Raw genomic sequence first — 23,837 nt, forward strand, 5'->3', positions numbered from 1 at the left:
ATGGGAGTTTCTCCTGTGATGATAAATGTCTTCTCTGTTGACGCAGTTTCCATAAAACTCAGTAAATAAGAAGGTAAAGAGATTGTGTAATTGTCAATGAGGCAATAAAGAGGGTGTTTGTTTATGAGGCTTACAATAAAAAGTGAACCCTAATTCCTAAGAAAAATGAAAATAATTTTGGTGTATCAGTTTTGCAATTTAGGAGCCTCTGTTTTGGAAAAAAATTATTTTAGTATGTGTTTAATTAGCATATTTTTGACTAATAGAAAGAGAATTGCAGCACACAACTGGGAAGAACAGTTACCACGAATGGGAACAGGGGGCCAATAGCTCAGAGAACAAAGAATAGGCTAATGCTGACCACTCTGCCCACACAAGGGGCCCTAAAAATTGTTGTTCTGGGTGATTATTGCTTATAAAATCTTCTGTTTGATGGCTGTCTGTATTGGTAGCAGACAGGATGTGACACCATCTTTACTTCAAATACCTGCTGCCTTTCTCTTTCAAAGACCTTGATGAAGAATAACTAAGTGTCTTTGTGATGTTGACTGTAACAGCAACCCACTGGCTCAGAAAACTCCAGATGAGAATGTCATTGCCATGCTCTATTGTAGGGAGTAGAGGAAGCCCTGAAGTGAATATGCACTGTTGACATGGGCATAGCCTTGCCAGGGACACCAATGTCTCGGGCCCATGGAAATGACAAAGTCTTCCATGGGTGAGGCCCAGAGAAATGGCAAAGCCTTCATCTGATACAAATATGAGTGTTGATGAATGTTTGACCTTTACCTAAGACCAGTACAGCAAGTATCCACTGTAGCTTCCTTCTCCAGGATATTTCCAACCTGAAACTGATTCTCTACATGGACCTCCTACTGGCGCTTGCCAACTCCTCCTCTTTGTGCCATTCGTAGTAAACAGACCAAGTTTCCGTGTTGCACAGTGAGTGCCCTCCATCCTAGCCATTCTGTGTGTGTGTCTGCCATTTCTTCATTGTCGTCGCTTTGCCTCAGCTCAGGTTTTCAGAACTTCCCCATGCAGAGCGAGACACTCTGTTGCTGCCTCTGCCTCAGGCTGGATAGGGAGAGTAAACAGGGAGGCAAGGGAGATGTAACCACATCCAGGATATTGGTGAGCCTTCAGAACCATGGTTCTCAACCTTCCTCATGCTGCGACCCTTTCATACACTTCCTCATGTTGTGACTCCCAGCCATAAGTTATTTTCGTTGTTTCTTCATAACTGTATTTTGCTACTGTTATGAATCCTAATGTAACTGTCTGATGTGCAGGATATCTGATATGAGGCCTCAGTGAAAGTGTCATTCCACTCCCACAGGCTGAGAACTACTGCTCCAGAATATAGTTTTAGTGACCAGTGAGTTCTAGCAAGAATAGTTATCTTTGGATCCTGTAGCAGACGCCAGATAAGGTTCCTCCTTTTGGAATCAGGTATATAGAGCCAGTTATTCAAACTAAGCTGCCACAGCAAAGAAACTCAAGCATCAGTGGTCAGAAAACCTAGACATTTGCTACTTATTCACTGCAGGATCCAGAGCAGAGGGGAAGGGGATGTCTAGGGTAGGTAGATGACTCTGTTCTAGCAGCCATCATGGTCCTCAGTTTCTTCTCACTCATTGCTTTGCCTTCTATTGGGCAGTTATTCACAACTGTGCCTAGTCCAAGTCAGCCTATAAGAATAGCACCACCTTTCCAAGGGAGCGGGAGAAAGAGGAATGCAGGGCAACCTTTGCCTTGAAGATACAATCAAGAAGTTGCTCTTCTTATTGGACATGACTACCACGTTTACCTTCAATGATCTTGGGAAATAAAGTATCCCACTGATTGCTGAGGTGCCAATGAAAACTAAGTTTTCTAGTCCCGAGAAGAGCGGGGAGATGAGCATGCTGGGGACGCCTAGCAGTCTCCTAGCAGAGCGGTTTGCTCCACTTTGCTGCTCTCATTGAGAATGGGTCTCTGCATCATTTTGTTGTTGTTTCGAGACTATTTCTCTGCATAGCCCTGGCTGTCCTGCAGCTCACTCTGTAGACCAGGCTGGCCTTGAACTCACAGAGATCTGCCTGCCTCAGCTGCCATAGTGCTGGGATTAAAGGCGTGTGCACCACCACATAGGTTTACTTATTGATGGTTCCCAGATGTTAATTCCTCGTTATTAAGGAAACTATTGGATTTTAATGTAATATTTGAAGCGATACAATTTGATTATTTCATACATTTTAGTTACTCATACATGGAATTACTTCAATCCTAACGTGACAAACTCAACATTTCAGTGACTATATTATTCATCATATCTGTCTCCCACCCTAAACTATATTCAAGAGAGATGTCTTTGTGTGGGCATAGTTTTCTTGTAGTGTCATGGCCCTGACCAGGGAAGTCGGCAATTAAGATTTTCTGAGAGGTTAATGACAATATTTGAAATTCAGTGGAGTGCCTTGTGCATTTACCAGTGAAAGAAAATGTATCAAGAGTATTTGTGTGTCTCAGAATAAAAAGCTGTGTTCTATCAATGTCACATATATTTAGAAGAGTTTAGGCCTTTGTTTTGCAGTGTTAGACTGAGATTTCTCCAGAGTTACTGTAGTGATCTGTGATGGGGCTGTGGTTGGTGAATTGAAAACTTAGGACATTGAGAATTTCCCCTCTGGGTAGTCCCAAAGAACCATTTGGAGGTCATTCAGAACTCTCCACAGTGTTACCACAACACTAAAAGTACTTTATGATAATTACTAAATTTGTAGTTTGGTTATGTGTTTTTAGATACGAGAGACCCCGAGCTGATTTATGGTGACTGCCCTCCACAACTTTGCCTCCAGGACTTACGATCCAGGTGGCACAATGTTGAAACACAGAAGAAATGGGGAGGAAGAAGGGATGGGGCGATACCTCTAAAGGAAAGAGTCAAATCCTTATGTGAACCGGAATAAAAGAGGAAAACTTGGGTGTGGACACAGAAAGTCCGGGTACTCCTGTCTGACGGTTTTGATCTAGTCTGCGACATATGAGAGACTTCGTTTCAACTGCTCACAGTGGCATGCTGGTTTGGGGGTGGAAAAGGTCAGAGGAGGAAGCTTTGGAATAAGCACTGTGGGAAATGAGACAGTTTTGTGGTCGCTCTAACACTGTCTTGTTAACCTTTTTCTTCTGTTGCTTTACTTTTTGCTGTCGTATAGATGTTTGCATCTTAAACATACAAAACATACTCAAAAGTCAGTCCCCCATTCAGCCATGCCCTTCTCTTCTTTCCCCATTGAAGACAAGTCCCTGAGAAGAGCTGACACGCCCAGTTCTTGGACTTTTGCTCTCCGTTTTGTCCAGCCCTCCCCCTAGTCCCAACTCCTTTCCTTCACCGAAGTCAGGCTCAACAAGTCCTGATGAGGTTCTAGTAGGAAATATACTGCCGACTCCATCCTTCTATCGCGTGGCTTCCAAGAAGAGCCCCACCCCACATTTTATTTTAAGCATACGAGTGTGTCGCCCGCATATATGTTTGTGCACCATGCACATGCAGTGCCTGTGAGGCCAGAGAGGGTATTTGATCCCGGGGACCTTAGTTACAGATGGTTCTGATTTACCATGTAGGGTCCTGGGAATTGAACCCCCATCGTCTGGAAAAGCAGTCAGTGTTTGTAACCACTCCGTCATCTCTCCAGCCCCCAGACAAGCTACAGACTGTCCCTTCTGTCTTGTAATGTCCTCCCCACTAAGCTCGGACATCGTTCCTGTGTCTCTCATCTCTCCAGTCGCACCCTTGCAGGTACTGTTTTGTCTCTTCTGAGCTGCATCTGTTCCTGCTGGGTTTCTCTGCGTCTTCTTTTCTTCTATCTTCTTTCCTCAGGCTTCCTGAGGAACGTAACATTGTTGCTTCCATGTTTTCAGTCATGTCTTTAGGCCATTAACTATGGCTCTGCATTTCCAGCTCCCATTCCTCTGCCTGTTCCATACCCAAATCTGCAGATGTTTCTTGGATATCTATACCAGCAACCCCTAAATCACACCCACCACTCACCTCACCGCCATCCCGCCAACATCAGCTCTTAGCCTATGCTGCCTCACCTAGTCAAGGGCACTGCACCCATTGTCAGTCAGCCAGGAATCACAGCATCGACCTAGCCTGTCAAACCTCCATCACCAGATTGTTGTTTCTTTATATTATCTTAGGTTATTGTGCCACATTACTGCCTCCCTGGACTAGCCACAAAGATCTATTACTTCAACAAACTCTCTCTGCTTCTAGCTCATCTCCTGCCAATCATCATAGCGCAAATCTCCTTGTTACAGTTGAGTGTTCTAAGTACACACGTTCTCATTTATCTCCTGCTTCAAGTTAAGATATGATCGCCCTTTCTCTACCAATATCAAACTTTTATTTGGATTACAGTTTGTGTGGCCTGACCACAGATTATCCCTCGGTCTGGCTTGAACTCCCCGCCCCTCCTGGAGCTTTAGGTCACCTCCAAACTGACTTTCTCTTAACATTTAAACAAGCTCTATTTGTTCATATTTCAATGTAGTACTTTGTCCTTTGGAAATCTTTCCTTTTTTCTCTTCTCCTTTCCTTCCTTCCTTCCTTCCTTCCTTCCTTCCTTCCTTCCTTCCTTCCTTTCCTTCCTTCTTCTCTCTCTCTTTCTCTCTCTCTTTCTTGGCCTGATTGATATTCATTTGGCAAATATTTTGTTAGTAAAGTGTAGCATTATTGCTGCTCTAAGGGCAGAGAAGTGAACAAAACTTACAAAGTGCCTGTCCACTAACATCAGCACTGTTTTAATCACGTTCTGAGTCATTTGTCACGAATGGCATCCAATTAGAGCTTATTTGTAGATCCGAGGGACATTTTTCACTACACCTTCCCTAGGGAGACATAGTGAGTGGCTCCCCACACTAAATGAAGCGCTGAATGATGAGGCCGTGTACAAACAATACTCAGGAAAGTGCTGGGATCAAGCAGTAATTTGCCATTGGAAATGAACCTGGGAAACTTGAGTTGATTGCACATGGTGTTAAATTGTTGTGACTCAACTCTCACTACTTTTTTTAAAATGAGAAAATGATGGAGGGTGACTTCCATGAGTCCCATGGCTAAGATTCAAACCTTTTAGTAAAGCAGGAAAACCTAGACTTTTCATATCAGCTCTGCAAGACAAGCAGGTTATAGAGAGCTGGTGTAGAAAATGGTGTGCAATCAGCAAGAATTTCTTGTCCAAAATTTGCTAAGAGGGCATATTTCATGTATTCTTATAAAAGGGGGGAAATGCAAATTATGGACGGAAATCAGGTTGACTTATGACATGATTATGTGTCCTTGGTTGAATATATGCACCTGCCTTTTGAAAGTGAGTCTAGCAACTGGAGGTACCCAAGGTGGGATAATAGTCCAACAGGAGATGGTGATAATTTGGATTGTGGCAGCAATAGAGATGGAGATTCAGCAAATCTGGGTAGACGGAGACTAATGTTATTTATAGAATAAAGTCATTATCAGATGGAGAAAGTGCTGGAGAGAGAGAGATCAGTTAGTAAAATTCTTGTAGTTTTTAGCAAGAGGACCTGAGTCTAATCCCCAGAATGCATATTTAAAATGACAGGTATGGTGGCAAACACTGCAGTAGATGAGAAGGCTCCAGCAGATGCCTTCAGAAGGGAGGCTGTGAGGGAAGAAGGAAAGGGAATTTGCCACGGTTGTCACAGCAGCAGTAACACATCTCTAATGTGGATGTCTGGCCATTCTTCATGATCTGCTTTCATCACTCTGCAGTCCTTAAGCTTTTATTTTTATTCATGTGTATACATGTAGGTGTGTATGTGTGTGTGTGTGTGTGTGTGTGTGTGTGTGTGTGTGTGTGCCACATGTGTATGTATAGGTTCTCACAGTGGCTAGAAGAGCACATTGGAATCCCTTGAGCTAAAATCACAGGGACTTTTGAACCACCCAACATGGCTGCTGGGATTGAACCCAGGTCCTCTGCAAAAACAGTACTTGCTCTTAACCACTGAGACATCTCTCCAGCCCCTTCCCCATATCTGAACGTCTCTGAGATGGAGTTCATGATGTAGGCATGGCTGACCTGTCCTCAGACTCATTGATATCTACCTGCCTCTGCTTCCCAACACCTGACTTTTTATGTAGACGCTTGCTTGCATAGCAAGCAATTTACCAAGTGAGCTGTCTCCCAAGTCTCCTTGTGTATATTTTGGCACTCCTGATGTAATCTATTACTATTAAAGGCTTCATAGATAAACAAACCAAACGTTACGATATGTATGACATTGTTAACAACCTGAACAGTATTTTGTTCCTGTTCTCCACCATGCTTCTTGTCTTGTACAGAATAGAACCTATATAGTTAGTTAATCCTGTCCTCCCAGGTTTGTTAGGAAGTCCTTCACACTGTGTGCTGGCTCAAGTCCTAGGCTGTGCACTGCTCCCAGTCTGTGCTCTGGTTAGACATTCTATATAGAACCTTAGAGCTACAGGGAGGTTATGTGGTCCTACAACCCCAGCACCATTATTTATTATTATTGTTGATTTTCTGTGTGTCTGAGTGTTTTGCCTGCATCTATGCAATTGCATTACGTGTGCGTGCCTGGTGTCCATCGTGGTCAGTAGAAGGAATCAGACTCCCTGAAACTGGAGTTGCATATGGTTGTGATTCGCCATCCAGGTACTGGGAATCAAACCCAATCCTTTGCAAGAGCAACAAATGCTCTAAACTGCGAGTTGTCTCTCGGGCCCTATCCAGGACCTTATTATTTCAGGATTCTTTAATATGACTTAGCAATTAAAATTATATATATTTATAGTGTACCACTAGATATTTTGATACGCATGTGTATTGTAGTCACTGCTATCAAGTTTCCATACTTTCAGCTCAGAAAATCAATAGCTTAAGGAAGCATTTGATCTGCTTGGCTGATTTCTGTATTCTTCACAGTAGCCAAAAGATATAAAAGACCAACTCCTTATTTTATTTTTAACTGACACAAGACATTTCTATATATTTATGATATACAGTAGTAAGTTTATGTATACAATGTATTATGAGCAGATTAGGAAAATTAGCGTTTTCACTTATTTATAATTTTTATGTCTTAGGCAACTTCAGACTCTTCCTTTGTAGCTATTTATCTTTTTAAAAATCTATTTATTTATTCATTTGGTTTTTTGAGACAGGGTTTTTCTGTGTAAACCTGGCTGTCCTGGAACTTGCTCTATAGACAAGTCTAGCCTTGAACTCAGAGATCCACTTGCCTCTCCCTCCCGAGTGTTGGAATTAAAGGCGTGTGCCACCACTGCCCAACAATTACTTTGCCCAACAATTACTTTTATTTTTTTTAAAGCATAAACAAAAGTAAGAAAATCTTAAAAAGAAATATCCTTGATGTTCACCCCACAGTATGGTGGTGTGAACCAATGTACCCATACCTGCATCTCCCTTGGAAAGGAACTACTCCATGACTGAGACCTGGAAACTGGGTTGAGAGACAAGCTTGGTCCCAAGTCAGGCAGGACTTTTGGCAATCCTCTGGGAAGCACAAGAACATGTGGCAACCCTACTCAAGACTTACAGGACACATGGCTAAATAAATAAAGCCAATAACGCATATGTTTGAAATGAAGACGATTGCATATTAGGTTGATTTTTCTCATTTCTCTACAGAGAACCAAGTGGCCCAGGAGGAAGGAAAAAACAACTCCTTGAAGTTCCTCATGTACAAGCTGTTTTCTAAACTTCTGGTGCGTTTGAAAAGCATAGTCTTGTTCTTCCAAGCAGTTAGTAATGATAAAAGGAAGTGAGGACCAGTGACATCAAATCAGGCTTGCGTGGTGCTTTCATTTAGGACGTTTATCCTACTTGGGAAAAGACAAATAAACTCCAACGTTGTCGCATTTCTACCCTAGTATGGTTCCAGGGCAAACTTTCTGTGGAACCCTGAAAGGAAAGAACAGAGGCTGCCTAGAGGAAAGGTCAGAATTGGGCAAGAATCTGGAAATCTGAAACCACAATCAGTATTTCTTCACACCAAGTAGAAACTAGGTCTCTCTGTATATCCTCATCTACATCCATGTCGAGCCCTTTCTGATCCTTCTGCTGCCTTCCCTCCTGCTACATGGTGTGCAATGTTCTGATTTCTCTGAGTCTGAAGAGCCAACACCAGGCAACGTCTAAGGACACATCCTGGAAGCAACAGGGCAGTCAGACTCATCTGGTCTCACTGTAGTTTGCATCATACACATGTAACTGTATGATGTGGATATGCTTCTCTGTGCTGAGTTCTGCTAAGCAATAGGCATACAGACAGCTATGGCACTCTGTATTCAGACCAATTCAACTCCTCTTTCTACTTTTGCCGGTGATAGCATAGCCTTTCCCCCTACTCCTTTCTCCTTTCCTTATTCCTTCCTCGTTTCCACTTAATGGATTCTCCATTGTCCTTCACACACACACACACACACACACACACACACACACACACACACAATAGGTTCGAAGTTGCTTTGAGCAAACAAAAAACTAATAAAACCTGTGCTTACTTCAGCAGCACGTATACTAATATTGGAATGATACAGAGAAGATTGGCATGGCCCCTGAGCAAGGATGACATGCAAATTCGTGAAGCATTCCATAATTTTTGGTCATCTCCTGTGATCAGATTAGTGACTACCCTAATTGTCATCAGAGAGCTTTCATCCAGTAACTGATGGAAACAGATGCAGAAATTCATAGCCAAGTACTGGGTTGAGCTCAGGGAGTCCTGTTGAAGAGAGGGAGGAAGAAGAATTGTATGGGTCAGGAGGGGGAAGTGGTGGAGTTGAGGGATGTTCAAGGTCATTATAGAGGGGAGGTGAGGGGATGAATGGGAGGAGAGGAGAGAGGGAAAATGCAGTAGGGATATAAAATAAGTGAAAAAATTTAATAAAAAGGAGGACTATGTGAAGAAATTGAGGTGAAAGGGAATTGCAAGAACGAGAGACAGTAGGGCTGAGGCTAGCTTCCGGCAGAAGAGATGGTAGTTCTGTCTGGAAACCAGAAGCTCCCCCCACAAACCCTACTTTGAGTTTCTCAAGAAAAGAGAAAATGCAAATAATTTTGCTTGTTAGTTTTTATTAACTTGACACAAACTGAGTCACCTCAGAAAGGGAAAAAACATAATTAAGGAACTGCCTCCAACAGAATGGCTTATGGGCAATGTCTCTAGTACATTTTGTTGATTTCTGGTTGATGCGGGAGTGCCCATCCCACTATGGGTAATGCCACATCTGGGTAGGTGGTCCTGGTTTGTATTTAAAAAGCAAGTTGAGAGAGCCATGGTAAGTAAACCAATTAAGAAATAATTCCCATGATTTCCTACTTCAGTTTTTGCCTTGACTTTCCTCAATGATGAACTGTAATTTAAAAGGAGAAATAAACCATTTCTTCCACAAGTTGCCTTTGCTTGTTGTAGACAGAGATTGCTTCTGTCTACAGGTTAGAGTTATTTCATGGAAACAGAAAACCAAACTGGTATAGTTGCAATAGTAAAACATATACTAGGTGTTGGGGTCAGCTAGTTCTTCACAATTTATTTAGCTGGTACCATACTTTTGACCTATTACTGCTTCTCCATTTCACAATGAGTTGAATCGGATATAGAGGAAGGTACCTCATGGGATGATTTGTGTCTGAGTTCTTGACGTAGCAGCAAGTTTGTATATCATGCTTACTTAGAATCAAGGGTAGCGTTAAAATGTCACAACCCTGATGCCTTCCCTGGTTCATGGTGATTCTGAAGGGATGGATGAACAAGGGGGAGATGATGTCCTTTATAATCCAGATCCTCTGCTATAGCAAACAAACCACATGTGTTTGCAAACACTGATGTAAGATGTGATGAGGGAGGAAATGCTTCAGTTCCAGTTTCAGGGAAGGAGATCTGCATTCATGACATTTGCTGGGAGAACTTTTACTGTGAAAACCCATGAAAAATGATGAGAAACAATATAGAAGAAAGGAAGTCAGGCTTTGAAGCAATCACTAAGGCTTTGGGTGATGCCAAGTAGAACCATGGGCCAGGATCAGCGCTATGTCTGGATAGGGTAAGGGGGTAGACTTTTGTAGTTCCTGATGGACCAGTTGTTGGAACTTCCCTGAATGGAAGCATGCTTGTGAGTAGAATGATTTTCTTCAGCGGAACACAATCCCTACAGAAGAAAACATAGCGCCAGCAGCTAATGTTCTTAGCAGCTGGGGTAAAAATTATGTCACAACACAGAACCCCTTTCAGTTCATGGCTCCTTTACACATTTAGGTCTCCTTGCCTCTTATATGTTCTGGGAACCACTCATGTGGTTTCAGGGGATGCACCACAGCCCCCACTGTTGTCTGTCACCTCTAGGGATGTCTTGTCTTTTTAAGCATCTCCATAGCTTACTAAGGGTGAAGGGTCAGCTCCTCTTTGTAGCTGACCTGCCTGCTATCAGAAGTTGGCCAACAGTGAGCTGCCCGCTGATAATGCTGCCCCTGGAGTCCTGTGCTTCTTATTTTGTTTAATAGAATGCTTTCTCGGTCAGAGCCCTTTGGTGGGATTTTCAGCAACATCTGATATACCCATGAATGCATACTCTTGTACTGCTTTTGGTTTTTCCTTCCATTTTATGTTGCAATATTTCTGCATGACTTAATGTAGGCCATTGTTTCCTCTAACCTCCTATAAACCCCCTTAGTAACTGAAATATTACCACTCTCTGGGACTTGCTAAACATTAAGCTCCATATTACTTTCATATCTACCAGCTCTCCAATATCTTCTATTATGTTCCACCCACATACTAACACTCAGAATTCAATCTCACACGGATTCTTCAGGTCCCTGTCGGTACATTTAGATCCTACAGCAGCTTCGCTCTTTCCTTTCTCAAAGACATTAAGAAGTCAATAACTTAAGTCAAATTTTGTTGTAATAATAATAAAACCATTAAAAATCACCTAGTTTTTATTTCAATGGACAGAAGGAAGATCTGAGTAGACACTAAATAGAGTCTGCATCGTCTTGCCTGAGCAGGACTTTTCTACTTTATTATCTATCAACAGGGACATTAGCCTAAACATTATTTTTACCATTTGATTTATGTATATGTGTGTGTGTCTAGGTGAACGGATGCCACATGAGTACATGCCTGCAGAAGCCAAAAGAGGTCACTGGATCCCCTGGAGCTGGAGTTCCTGGTGGTTGTGAGCTGCCTGCCATGGGTACGAGGAACTGAACTGAACTGGGGTCTTCTTATTCTTGGAGTCACCTCTCCAACTTCATGTCATTAACTTCTACCTGGAAAGAGTGGGCTACTTCTGAAGAGGATCCAGGAGAATCTGAGAACCTAATACTGCTGAATTTGTCAACATAGACATCCCCATCGCATGCTTCATAGTTTCCAGCCTTTTCTATGCAGAGCCTTAACAGTGGCATAGTAGACCTGTCAAAACATCGACTTCTATTGGCTTGTGCTATTCTTATATTTTATGTTTTGGAATTGACTCTCAGCTTTGTCTGCCCTTAGTAGTGAGAGATTTGTTACCCAATATGCTTCAAAGCAGGATTTGGTGTTCAGACTTGTCTTTAATTAGATCAATTACATTATTGTTAGTATTTCTTCCATGTCTCTACAGCTTCTCATCCACCAGACCTGCTCATTGTGCTTGCCACTGTCCTTGTTCTCCACTGGCAAAAAATTTCTCTCATTCTAGAGCCTGTTTGCCTCCAGTGGCGTGGGGCATTGCTATTCACTGGTTCATGGGTGACGCAGCTCCAAATCTTATTTCAAAGCACTTTTGACAACACGTGAGCTGTCACAGATCAAGTTCCTGGGGAGGTTACTATAGTTTCATCATTCTTTGTGGAAAAGAGAAAGAAACATAGGGAGACAGAAAGAGATATTTGGTGATGAGGTGTTCACAACAACGACCCCAAACAACCGCATCACTTGTCCTGATACTGTGGTCACTTTTTGTCATCTGAAACCAGGTCTCAGTCTTAGCATTGATAACCTCGGCCTGTGAATGTGTGTGTGTGTGTGTGTGTGTGTGTGTGTGTGTGTGTGTGTGAGCTTAGATTGCACTATGCTCTTCAGCAGAAAATCTTCTCAATTACGAGAACTCAATTACGAGCTGTCAGTCACCACACTTAGAGTTTGGGGACCGAGGGACTTTGTTGTGAGAAGGAGGATGCAAGTGGAGGCTTCAGACTTACAGTTTGATCTCTTCTTCTGTAGCCATCAAAAGGCTGATTTGTCTTCAGCTATGTGAACAAATATGATAGCAGTGAATTGTCCGAGAGTGGGGTTTAGAATACTAAAAACAAATTTGGAGAGCTAAAGGAGAAATCATTGGCTGTATCCAATTATATAAAACACTAAGTCCTTCACGGCGGTCCTCTTTAAAATTCCTCTCCTCTCAGTCTAAGAGAGCCTGAGGTTCTTAATTTCAGTCTCTCCAGGCCTCGACCCTACAAGCAAGGTGGTTTATCTTCTGAGATAATACAAACACCAACAACTGTGCTCCCTTCCTCCAGGTAGGCAAATTGGAAGGCTATCCCCAGTTTGATGAATTGTAAATTCCTCCACTGATTTAATGAGAGTTGGCTTGGGAATGCAGGGTAGAAAGAAGGCAGGAGAACAATGCCACAATAAATACGATTGTCCCTTGGTATCTCTGTGGAATTGGTGCCAGGTCCGAGAATGCTCAAATCTCTTATACAAAATGGCGGATTTTCATATAACCTATACACACTGTCCCTTGGATTTTAAGTCACCTCCAGATTACTTGCAATACCAAATACTATGTAAATGATGTGCAAATAGTTGTCTTACTGTGTTGTATAGGGAATAATGATTAGAAAATCGACTGTATACGCTCAGTGCAAATGCATCTAGAAATTTCAAAGCAGTGTTTGTTGAAGGCATGAGTGTGGAGCCCACAGATACATGAAGGGTTATCTACACACCATAAGTAGTAGGATGAATCCCAATTTCAGATGCAATCCTTATGTGCTTCAGAAAGTGGACAAGACAGTAAGAGACAGCGGCAGATCTATAATAAAAATACGTGATTTTTTAAAAGTCAGTGAAGGACAGTGTACTTCAGAGATAACAGTAACAGCTTCTTGGGGGTGTATAATTTGAATAGACTGTCAGAAGGCAAGTGAACACCCTATGTGTGTGTTTCTGCAGTTTTTGAGCGTATATATTTATCTCTTCAGGTTGCTCTAACATAGTAAGTAAATTTACTCTTCTCTTCTGTATTTTACCTATATCTCATGGTACTTAATTTTTTGTGTATGTGTGTATCATGTGTATCAGCACACAAGTATGTGTATGTTCTCTCATACATGAGTGTTTATAGTGTGTGTGTGTCTGTAAGCTCGAACATCAGATGGCCTCTTCAATTGTTCTCCTCTTTGTTTAATGAGAGTCTCTTGCTGAAAGTAGAGATGTTTCTATCTCCTCAGCCCACACATTAAGTTTACAGGGATCTAATTATTAAGACACTTACATTATGCTGCTGTTATGAGTTGATGTGATGTTTACATATATATATATATGTTATGGTATTAAGAGACCTTCTAAGAAATAACAGATTGGATGCTCTTTTCATTTGCTATTTGTTTACATTTGCCAATTGAATCTTATTTCCTAGCAACAAGAGACAAAATAGTATATTCATAGGTTGAGTAGTAGAGTTGCCTCAAACATGCAGCAAAACAAAGGACATAAAGTGACTCCTAGTTCTTAACATGTTTTTCTTCTCTAGGTGATAGATCCAGATATGAAAGAGATAAAGTCAGATGATAAAATCACAATATTTTCCCAGTTCCTATAGCATTTTGACTGAAGTACATATTTTTCTTTCACTATGGGTTTAAAATGAACATGTTGTAAAAAAATAGAAGATTCAGATAAGTAAACCCTGTGATTAATTATTTACTCATAATTCTTAGTAAGGTAGGAACAGCGATATGGCAATTGGAATGGAAATTATTACCACCAATAAGAGATTAATTTTTACTGTTATGACAGAGTTGCACGATTCAAATTCATATACACACAAAGCCACATTCATGCACAAATGAACATATACACATTTGGATACATTCATGTCTACACTCATATACACTTGCACACACATATAAATATGCATGTACACACTCATAAACACAGACATACATGCACATATATACACATGTACACACAAGTACAGTGTATGTGTACACTCATAAACAAATATATTTACATGCACACACTCATATGTACATGTATATATACACATACACACAAATACATATGTGCACACACATATACACATATAGACAGGTGAGCTCGCATAAAGACACGCATGCATACACAGACACATGCCTGTACACATATACACATTCATGCACACACATGTCATACACATCTCAATGCAGTTTCTAGTTCAAGTTTTCTAGAAAATAAAACTGTCAGTCCACTGTTCCTCTTTCTTCTTTCCTTTGTGCGTTTGCTTTAGAGCGGCATTCCCAGGTGTCATGGTTATGGTGATATTTAAGAAAAAACAAGATTTGTTGATTTAGGAACACTACAGCATATATAAAAATGTCCATTTGTAAACCATTTGCTCAGGCTATCTTAGAAGGACTTGATTGCATGTACTAAATCTTTCTAAATGAAATCTTCCTTGCATTGGTTGTAGGTGGGCTCTGTGAGTCTTGTTGGAAAGAGTTAAGACACAAATGATCAGGGAGTGGAAGCGGAGCGCTGAGAAGTAGACCTGTGCTGGGAATATTGATGGGATGACAGAGGACGAGAGCCCTGTCCTGGAAGTGAACTATGCTATGAAGGCAGATGGTCAACTCAATATATGTCACTCACCGTAACTTGCTCTAAACTAATTACCTAATGCAAGAAACAGATGTCTGGAGAGCCTCATAAACAGAAATGATATATGGGTGACTTTTCAGTTTAACCAAAAGGATGGTAGCTATTAAAATGCCATTGATATCCCAAAATAGAAAAAATTACATTAAGTAGCATTTTATAATTTTTCCTGCTTGGGAACTCGAAGCTCCCAATAACCAGTAACACGACCCATGCATATTATTAACTATAAAGTAGAGCTATTTATGAGATTGCTTACTCTGCACAGGTCACTGTGCCTTTTTAAAATTATTGCTTCTGTGAATTAAATTGTTTCCTGTGGCCTGTGAGCTCCAGTGCCTCTCTGGCGGACTCAGTGACTGGCAAGCGCTGGCCCCACGCTCCACAAGGGCTCCTCTCCTTCAGAGGAAGCCACTGAGAAAACCAAGACTTAGAACAACAGAAGGGAAGTCAAGTTTCTCTACACTGGATTAGCTTGGGGAGCCTGGGGAGAGGGGTTCCAGTTCTGCTAGATAATGTGACCTGTGAATCTGTGCTTTAACTCGAGAGCTCTGATCTGATCAAAAATACATCTATACATTTTAACAACTATCTTCCAGCATTTCTGTTTTTTTTCCCCCAAGTGGCCTTATTAAGAAACATTCTTAACTGACAGAAATTTGTTGGCAGAATAACATATAGTTTCCAATGACTAAGATTCAACCATCCTTAATATTTCTTCATTCTTGCTTTGTTTTTTGAGGGAGGGGATAGGGCACAGTACTTGTAAAGTTGAGGACTTTCAAACCTGTTTCCCTCTCCACCTCAAGGGCAATGCTGATTTCAACTCTGATTCTTTCTTTCTTTTCCATGATTTTGTATTAGACCTTGTAACCTATAATATAAAAACAATACACAGACTAAAATGTGTATAAACAGTTGTGTTTTGACCAAATATTTTCTTTCCCAACTTTTATCACATTGCTATGGGTAGAGTGCGCTTCTCACTTTAACTTTGGTTTAGAATTCCATTGTTAGAGCCATGTCAGAGAATGTTTTTCCCGGGCAGTTTTGATTATTTTTAATTTTTCTATTATCAACAGTGTTCTAGCAAATGTCTTCTTCACAGGAGTAGACTTGAATGCTCACGTAATTCATCCTTTTAGTGTTTTATTCCCCCCCCTTATTCCATGTAGAAGTTATTTGAATTTTCAAATACAGGACAGTGTTCTGTGATTTGTAACCCGTGTCTTCAGTAAGTTCCAGTTCTATTTTAAAATACTCTTTCCTGTTTCTTTTGTTACTTGAACTTATCAATCACTTCCTTTATTGGTGTTCATTAAGTTGCTGGAGAATTTTTGTTAGATTTAGTGAAGAGAGCATATGCTGAGTTTTACTAGAATATTAGGTGTTTATGATTTACACCTAAGCCCTCAGTCTATTTGGAGTCACAATGGGAGTTAAATATCCAATTTTTAAAATTTTTTAGATGAAAAACAGATGACCTATTACTAGTTTTTGAACACCATACTTTTTTCTTCATGATCTACCGCACAGGTATTGGCAACAGTACTTTGGTAGACAGAGGAAAACAGAGCTCAGTGCATGATCTATGGAGTGTTTCCTGTGAGCATGCTGGTGCGCACCATTGACTGGTCTTCTAGGGACCCCAAAGTCTCTCTGCTCAGCTCCGGTGCAGCTTGACTCCAACGGCCAGTGACCAGAAAAGAAACAGTGTGTGTGTGTTCTCATATGGGAGTGTGAAGTCCTTCCTTCAGTCTTTCAGCTTTTCCTGTGAGCTGGAAGCAAGAGGAGAGCATGCTGAGATACCAGAGCCTGGGCCAGGGCTGCCCAGGCTGCTATTCACACACACACACACACACACACACACACACACACACACACACACACACACACACCGTCCATCCTTCCATCCATGTTAACACTGGACCCTGTATGAGCAATAAGAAAACTAAGTGCTAAACAGCGCAGTTCAGTACTAACGTGTGACTGTAGCTTGCGCTGATGGATGCTCCATGACTCTTTCTGTGAGCTCTGTTTGCCACCATTAGATCACCTGTCTCTCCAAACACCATCTTAATTATTTTGCCTTCATGTGAAGTCCTGTTTCTAATAGAGTAAGTCTCCATTCCCACTCTTTCTTATCTTTTTCAACTTTTTATCTTCTCAAATTAATTTTGAATCATTATGAAGGTTAATGAAATTGCCGAGACTATGATTACAATTTTATTAAATCCTTGCTTCAGTTCGGAAGAAATGACATGTTCATTATCTGAGTGTCTACCCCCAAAGCTTGATAAATCTCCTCCATTTATTAGGTTTAACCACATTAAAATGCCAGATCAAAAAGCCATAGGACCTGCCTAAGGGATCAGCTAGAGACGGGAGACTATCACGCTCATAAGGCGTGTTGAAGACCCAGTGGGGGTGAACACAAGCCTCTGCTCGCCTCAGTGAGTCTCACTGGGCCAGTGAAAAAAACGTTAGTAAAAGTTTAGCTGCATAAGAGATGTGCATGCAGGGCAGTGGTCCTGAGAGCGGTGTCTTTTGATTTGCAGGGAACACTTAGCAACATTTGAACACATGTATGTACATCAGGGTTGGAACAGTGATTCTACTAAGCACTGGACTGTCAGCCTGAAGAAGTAGCTGAGGTGGAGCCGTGGTCATTCATCAGGACAGCATGACAACACCACGCCTCATGATCAGGCTTAACAAAATGAAACTAAACTAATTTTTAACACAGGAACCCCTCCTGAAGTCCTAAAGTTTGAGTTTATTATTCCCTTGCTTTTCTTCATATTTGACTCCATGTGAATACATTCCTAAAAAAATTATTATTGTGCTTTTGCATATTTTTAAGCTTCATAAAAACAAAGTCTTTTGCATTTTATTTTCTGTGTGCAAAGGTTACTTATAATTGGCAACTTGACACAGTCAAAAATCACCTGCAAAGAACATTTCACTGAGGGATTATCTGGACTGGGTTGGCCTAAGGCTCCTCTTGGGTGGGGAGAATCTCTTGAATATGTTAATTGAGGTGAGAAAAGCCTCTCACCATCAGTGCCATATTTGCCAGGCAAGGATCTGAATTGTAAAAAGTAGAGAAAACAAGCCGGGCACATGCGTGTGTGTCTTCATTTGTCCCTTTCTGCTTCTTAACTACATGTGTGATCTGGGCAGCTGACTCTAGCTCCTGTCGTTGGGACTTTCCTGAGATGGGGCTCTGAAACTGGGAACTGGGAGATAACAGAAGCCCTGACCCTCTAGGTCACTGTGTCAGGGTATTTGCTCTCATCTGTATTATCAAAGTTGTCCATCCATGTTGGGATATGAAGCTACAGTTCACTTGGCTCACTCATTTTCATTATGATATTATATTATAGCATTTCATTGAGTGAATGTAACATGTTTTCTTCTGTTATGGGGAGTTTGTTCTGTACATTCTTATATATGTCTTCTAGTGCACATAAGAAACTTCTACTTTTTCTCAACAGATTTTTGGATTGAGTCTATTGGGCATTTTTTTTTAACTTTAGTGGAAACTGGGAATGAAACTGGATGTCCTCATCAGCTGTGCACAAGTGTTCCGACACTCCATTTTCTTGCTAATATAGAGTAGACGCTCTGATTCCTGTTTCTCTGGTGGTTTTCAATGTTGTTTTTATTTGTAGTTTCAATTCACACGTTATCAATTTAAATAAAGGGGATACCTTTATTTATCTGCTTATCGGCTCCTTGTGTTCCCCTCACAGAAGGGCTTGCTTTTGCCTTTTCTCCATTGAGTCGTTGATCTTTTTCATTTTTCTGAGCTACTAAGCATTTATCCACACAATTTCCCTTTTATTACATAAATTGCAAATGCATCCCACTAATTAGTGATTACTTTCTCCTGATAAATAATGTCTGTTTATGGTGGGGAGATGGCTCAGTGGTTTATAAGGCTTACTGCTCTTGTAGAGGACCCAAGTTTAGTTTCCAGGACTTGCATTGGTTGACTCCCAACTACCTGTAACTCTGGCTCCAGGGCATCTGACTCCCTCTTTGGGTCTTGGCAGAAGACAAGCCCACATCTACAAGTCCACAGACTAATATACACAGATGTGTAACTAAACATCAACTTAAAAAGAAGTCTATTACTTTAATACAGTTTGAAGTACCAATTTTAAAATGTTTTAAAAATCATATTGAAAATATTGTTTCCAAAGTCTATACCAAAAAGTATATTTGAAACTTGAACAAAATAGACAGTTATATTGTAAGATGCTGTGGGATAATGTTTTTGTACACTGTAAAAATTTGTCACTCACATTGGTTTAATAAAACATTGATTGGCCAGTAGCCAGGCAGGAAGTATAGGCCAGGTGACCAGACTAAGAGAATTCTGGGAATCACCAGCCAGACACAGAGAAAGCAAGATGAGAACTCCTCACTGAGAAAAGGTACCAAGCCACATGGCTAAACATAGACAAGAATTATGGGTTAATTTAAATTGTAAGAGCTAGTTAATAATAAGCCTGCACTAATAGGCCAAACAGTTTATAATTAATATAAGCCTCCATGTGTTTCTTTGGAGCTAAATGGCTGCAGGACCAGGCAGGACTGAAACTTCTATCTACAGTAAGGGGTGTTATTATATACTATATACAGTTAAATTTAAGCACCACTTATTTAAATTCCCATCCTTTCTTCAATAATATTCAAAGACCCACTCCCATTTACTAACATTTCCATGTATGTCCAGGCATGTTCTGGACTCCTTTCGCTATTGTTGTTCTCTTGTTTTCCCTCACACTGATGTCACATTCTTTCTGTGACCAGACCCTAGATAGAACCTGCCAAGACAGGTCACTGGATTGTTTGTTATGATTATTAATTATTAACAGTTTCTACTGCTGGCAACCTTAGACTTCAATATAAACTTTATCATTGCCTTATCAAGATCCTTGGAAAATGTGGTGCAGATTTGCCTAGGGGGCTGGAGAGACAACTCAGCAGTCAGGAGCACTGGCTAGTCGCCCAAAGGTCTTGAGTCAATTCCCAGGAACCACATAGAAGCTCACAACAGTCTGTAACTGTAGTCCTGTGTGATGCTCTTTTATGATGTACAGTCACACAGGTACACAGAACACTCACAAACATAAAATAAAGAACTATATCTTAGAATTTGATTGTAACACATTGAATTCCCATATATTTGGAGTATCAATTTCTTTAAATTTATAATTTGCTGATTGAAGTTGATAGTAGGGTTCTGATTAATTAATATGCTAATTGTTTGTTTTTGTTGCTTTTATTATTAGTTTTTATGCGTATGAGTGTTTGTCTGTATGTATGTGTACCACATGTACTGTTGGTGCCTAGGGAGACCAGAAGAGGGAGTCAGGAAGGTACCTTGGAACTGGAGTTACAGGTGCTTTTGAGCCACAATCTGGGTGTTGACATCTTCTGCAAGAGCAATAAGTTCTCTTAGCTGCTGAGTCATCAATCTAGAAGGTTTTTTTTTCTGCTTTTACCCACAATATACAGAGATTAGGAACCAATTCATTATACTTTGACAAGTTATGCTTATACAGTATAATGGTGGTTTCATGAGACACATACTGATATGCAAAGAAGTTTCAGCTGAATTAAGGTGTGTTGAAGTATCTTATCTGATTAATTCCCTCTTCATCAGCCTCTTCTCTAATCTTATTATTGGAACAAGTCTGAAAATTACTTTCCATTTGAATCTTGTAATATCAGCCTCTCCTTTAGACTCTGCATACAAACTCTACTTTTACTACCTAAATTTTAAAATTACATTAATGTGTAATCACCTAAATCACCCATGGTTTCTTCATTTGTCCTGTTACCTATCAATCTTTCTTTCTCTATGTACGTGTATGTATGTATGTATATATGTATGATGTATGTATGTATCAATCATCTATTTTGTTAAATCTTTTCAATGTAAATTACATCATTATGACATTTCACCCTTGAATATCTTAACTTGCATCCTCTAAAACTGATAACATGCCCAAACACAACATAATGCTATCACTCAAGAAAGCAATACTAAGGCTGGGTGGTGGTGGAGCACACCTTTAATCCCAGCACTCAGGAGGCAGAGGCAGGTGGATCTCTGTGAGTTCGAGGTCAGCCTGGTCTACAAGAACTAGTTTCAGGACAGGCTTCAAAAGTTACAGGGAAACCCTGTCTCGAAAATCAAAAAACAAACAAACAAAAAAGCTTTAAACATTTCCTGGTGGCAAGTTTTCTACTTCGAGCCTTCTTTGTGTGTTAGCTACCAATCTTCATTTAAGAAAGGCCTTTATAATTCGGCCTAAGCTTTAGTTGTCTCTAATTAGTCAAATCATTTTGATGCACAAATTCTTTATGTGGCATCTTTATTGCTAAGAGGATCTGTATTAGGAGATTGTGACCCTCTTAAATCATGTATATATACCCATTATTGTTGGGAGAAAGTTCGTGCCATGGTCAAGCTCATAAAGGTGTTTGTGGTCTCAGAAGATCCAGGAATACTCTTCTCTGTGTGCCTGGATACCTAGCATCTCGCGTACAGTTGTCCATGTTGACTTAAACATAGAAGCAATGCATTGGAAATATCCATATACTCTGTTTTAGACTGTGTATTGCTGATGACAGGCCAAACAGAAGTTATAATGTCTAGTGAAGTACAGAGAAATAAATGTGACCACTAATTAGGGCCTAGCTTATGGTACTGGTGTAGAGGCTAATAATTGGCGAGCTTAAATTATATTCAATATCGTGATCACGTGTATCATTAAGAGAAAATGGTGACTGAGCTGGGCTCTTTGTTAGTCTCTACAATGAAAACATTCCCAAAGTTACAGCCTCCTATCTGCTGACAGGCACTAATGGCTCTGGGGCTGACGTGTTAGCTTAGTTCAAGTATTTCATAGATGATTAGAGCTAATGAGCAAAGTGTAAGCAGGACTCGACTTAATGAATGTGCTAATTGTTTTTCTTGCTGCAAATATTAGTGCTTCTTTTAACCATAATATACAGAAGATTAGGAGCCAATTCATTATACTTTGTCTAATGAGTTATATTTATACGATATAATGGCATTGTTAAATTTGCACAGTACCCTCCTTAATATTCACAGCACTTTACTAGAGCGTGCTATTTTAAGCTCAAAGCGGTCCTTTGTCAGTTGGGAAGGCAGGGATAACTGTGCCTGTTTCACCCGGCTTGTTAGGAGCCCAGACTCTGAATTTGCGCGGCCTGGGTTTGAGAACTGGCTTGGCTGCCAACCAGCTGTGGACCACTGAAAAGCTGCTCAGCTCTCTGAGTCTCTGTTGTCTCACTCTCAAAGAAGCGGGTGCAGTGGCATCCGTGCCCAGTGGCATCCGTGTTGTGCGCTACAGCAGGATTTGGTGAGTTCGTGCTTGTGAAGCATTTAAACTCTTGCTGGGAACAACCCGGACTTCTCAGTGTAGAGCTGTTATTTTCTGTTCAAACACACTTCCATTGTCCGTTCCCTGGGCAGCACCCAGAGCGCTCTTTGAAGACTGCCAAGACCTGCTGTTTGAAATACCTGGGCAAGCGGAATGAAATCCAGATATTGACTGTGACCAAGTGTCCTACCCATCCCTGGCTCCTGATTACCATCTGCTTCTCAAGCATTCCTGGCTCTTTTCTGGCTTTGCCCTGCCTTTCTCTAGATCCTCGGGCAGCTGTCAGTCACATGGCAGTTGAAGGTAGATGCAGGGACCCAAATCTCTATCACTCATGCTTGGCTATTACCCACCTGCTCTGTTAAATGAAAAGTGAGTTCTTGTGAACCTCGGGGCTCAGGGACACATTCACTATCAGTGTGTTTTACTCTATTGTGTTCACGGCACTATTGCATAAATACACTGCTGTGTTCACAAGCTCTTTATCTGAATACATTTACAGCGGAGAGTGCCTCAGACTTGCCCTGGCTTTTACTGTGACTCTTATATGATCTCTTAGCCAATAGCTCTTCCAAGTTCAGTGTGTTCAAGGGTTGCCTCTGGGTCTTTTGATTCACTAGTAGGGAGGATCTCATGGGGGTATTGGCATTCAGGTTGGGAAGAACCCCCAGCTCCATGGACACCCAAAGAAGAGAATTACCTGTTCAAATGCTAAGCTGAGGAAATAGTTATGGAGTTTGAGTGACAGGTGGTGGGTGGGGCTTGGAATGGTTCTGCTGTGGTTGGTGAGCATGAGAGGATTTAAATTGATATGGAAGAGGAGTAGCGTCCAGTCAGGTGGCTTCTTTTTGCACTGGGGAGAGCAGGTGATTGTCTGGACCCAGTGGGAATCCTCTGGGGGGCTCTGTGCAGGGGAGAGACACAGTGTGCCCTTTTGTTGTCTTCTAGGAGGGTTCTACTTCAGCAGGTTGTCGTCTGTCAAGCGAACGAGTGCAGTTGTCCTTGGGTGTCCAGTGGGCATCGGCTGCAGGACCCCCACGGTTACCAAGTCAAATTCCTTCTATGAAGGGACGTGGTGTTTCCATATAGGCAACGACATCCTCATGTGACATCTCCAGGTTACACATAATACTGAGTACAGCAAAAACCTACGCAAACAATAAGGTTTTATTATTATTGAGGAACGAGAATGAAGTCTGTGTAGTCAGCGCAGATGCACTCTCAAACGTGTTTTTCAAGCTACAGCTGGATTTGTGACTGTGGAATCTACAGATACAGAGGGCGCCAACTGTGTCTGTGCGGTGTCTCCTTCAGGTCCCAGCTTGGCAGGAAAATTTCCAAGCTCTGAGTTTCTGCTGAGATAGCAGGCTGAGTCCCTCCTTGTGTGGTATAATTCCATGTTCTGTGTCACCAGTTCTACTGACCCGACCCAGCCAATTGGACCAGGATGGCCAGAAGGCGGGCTGGCCAGGGCTTTGTGAAGCAGCCCTGCTCTGCCAAGCGGGG

At 41.2% G+C, this 23,837-nt stretch overlaps 1 non-coding gene across 1 annotated transcript; it reads left to right on the forward strand.

Moving 5' to 3' along the window:
- Nucleotides 1–8,546: 8,546 nt before the first annotated feature.
- LOC125416493 (U6 spliceosomal RNA) lies at nt 8,547–8,653 on the forward strand. Its single transcript, XR_007236907.3, has one exon. It is a non-coding gene; the product is annotated as a U6 spliceosomal RNA (small nuclear RNA).
- Nucleotides 8,654–23,837: the final 15,184 nt, after the last annotated feature.

The sequence above is a fragment of the Myodes glareolus genome, chromosome 1 (genome assembly GCF_982192425.1).
Source record: "Myodes glareolus chromosome 1, mMyoGla1.1, whole genome shotgun sequence".
Taxonomy (NCBI): Eukaryota; Metazoa; Chordata; class Mammalia; order Rodentia; family Cricetidae; genus Myodes; species Myodes glareolus.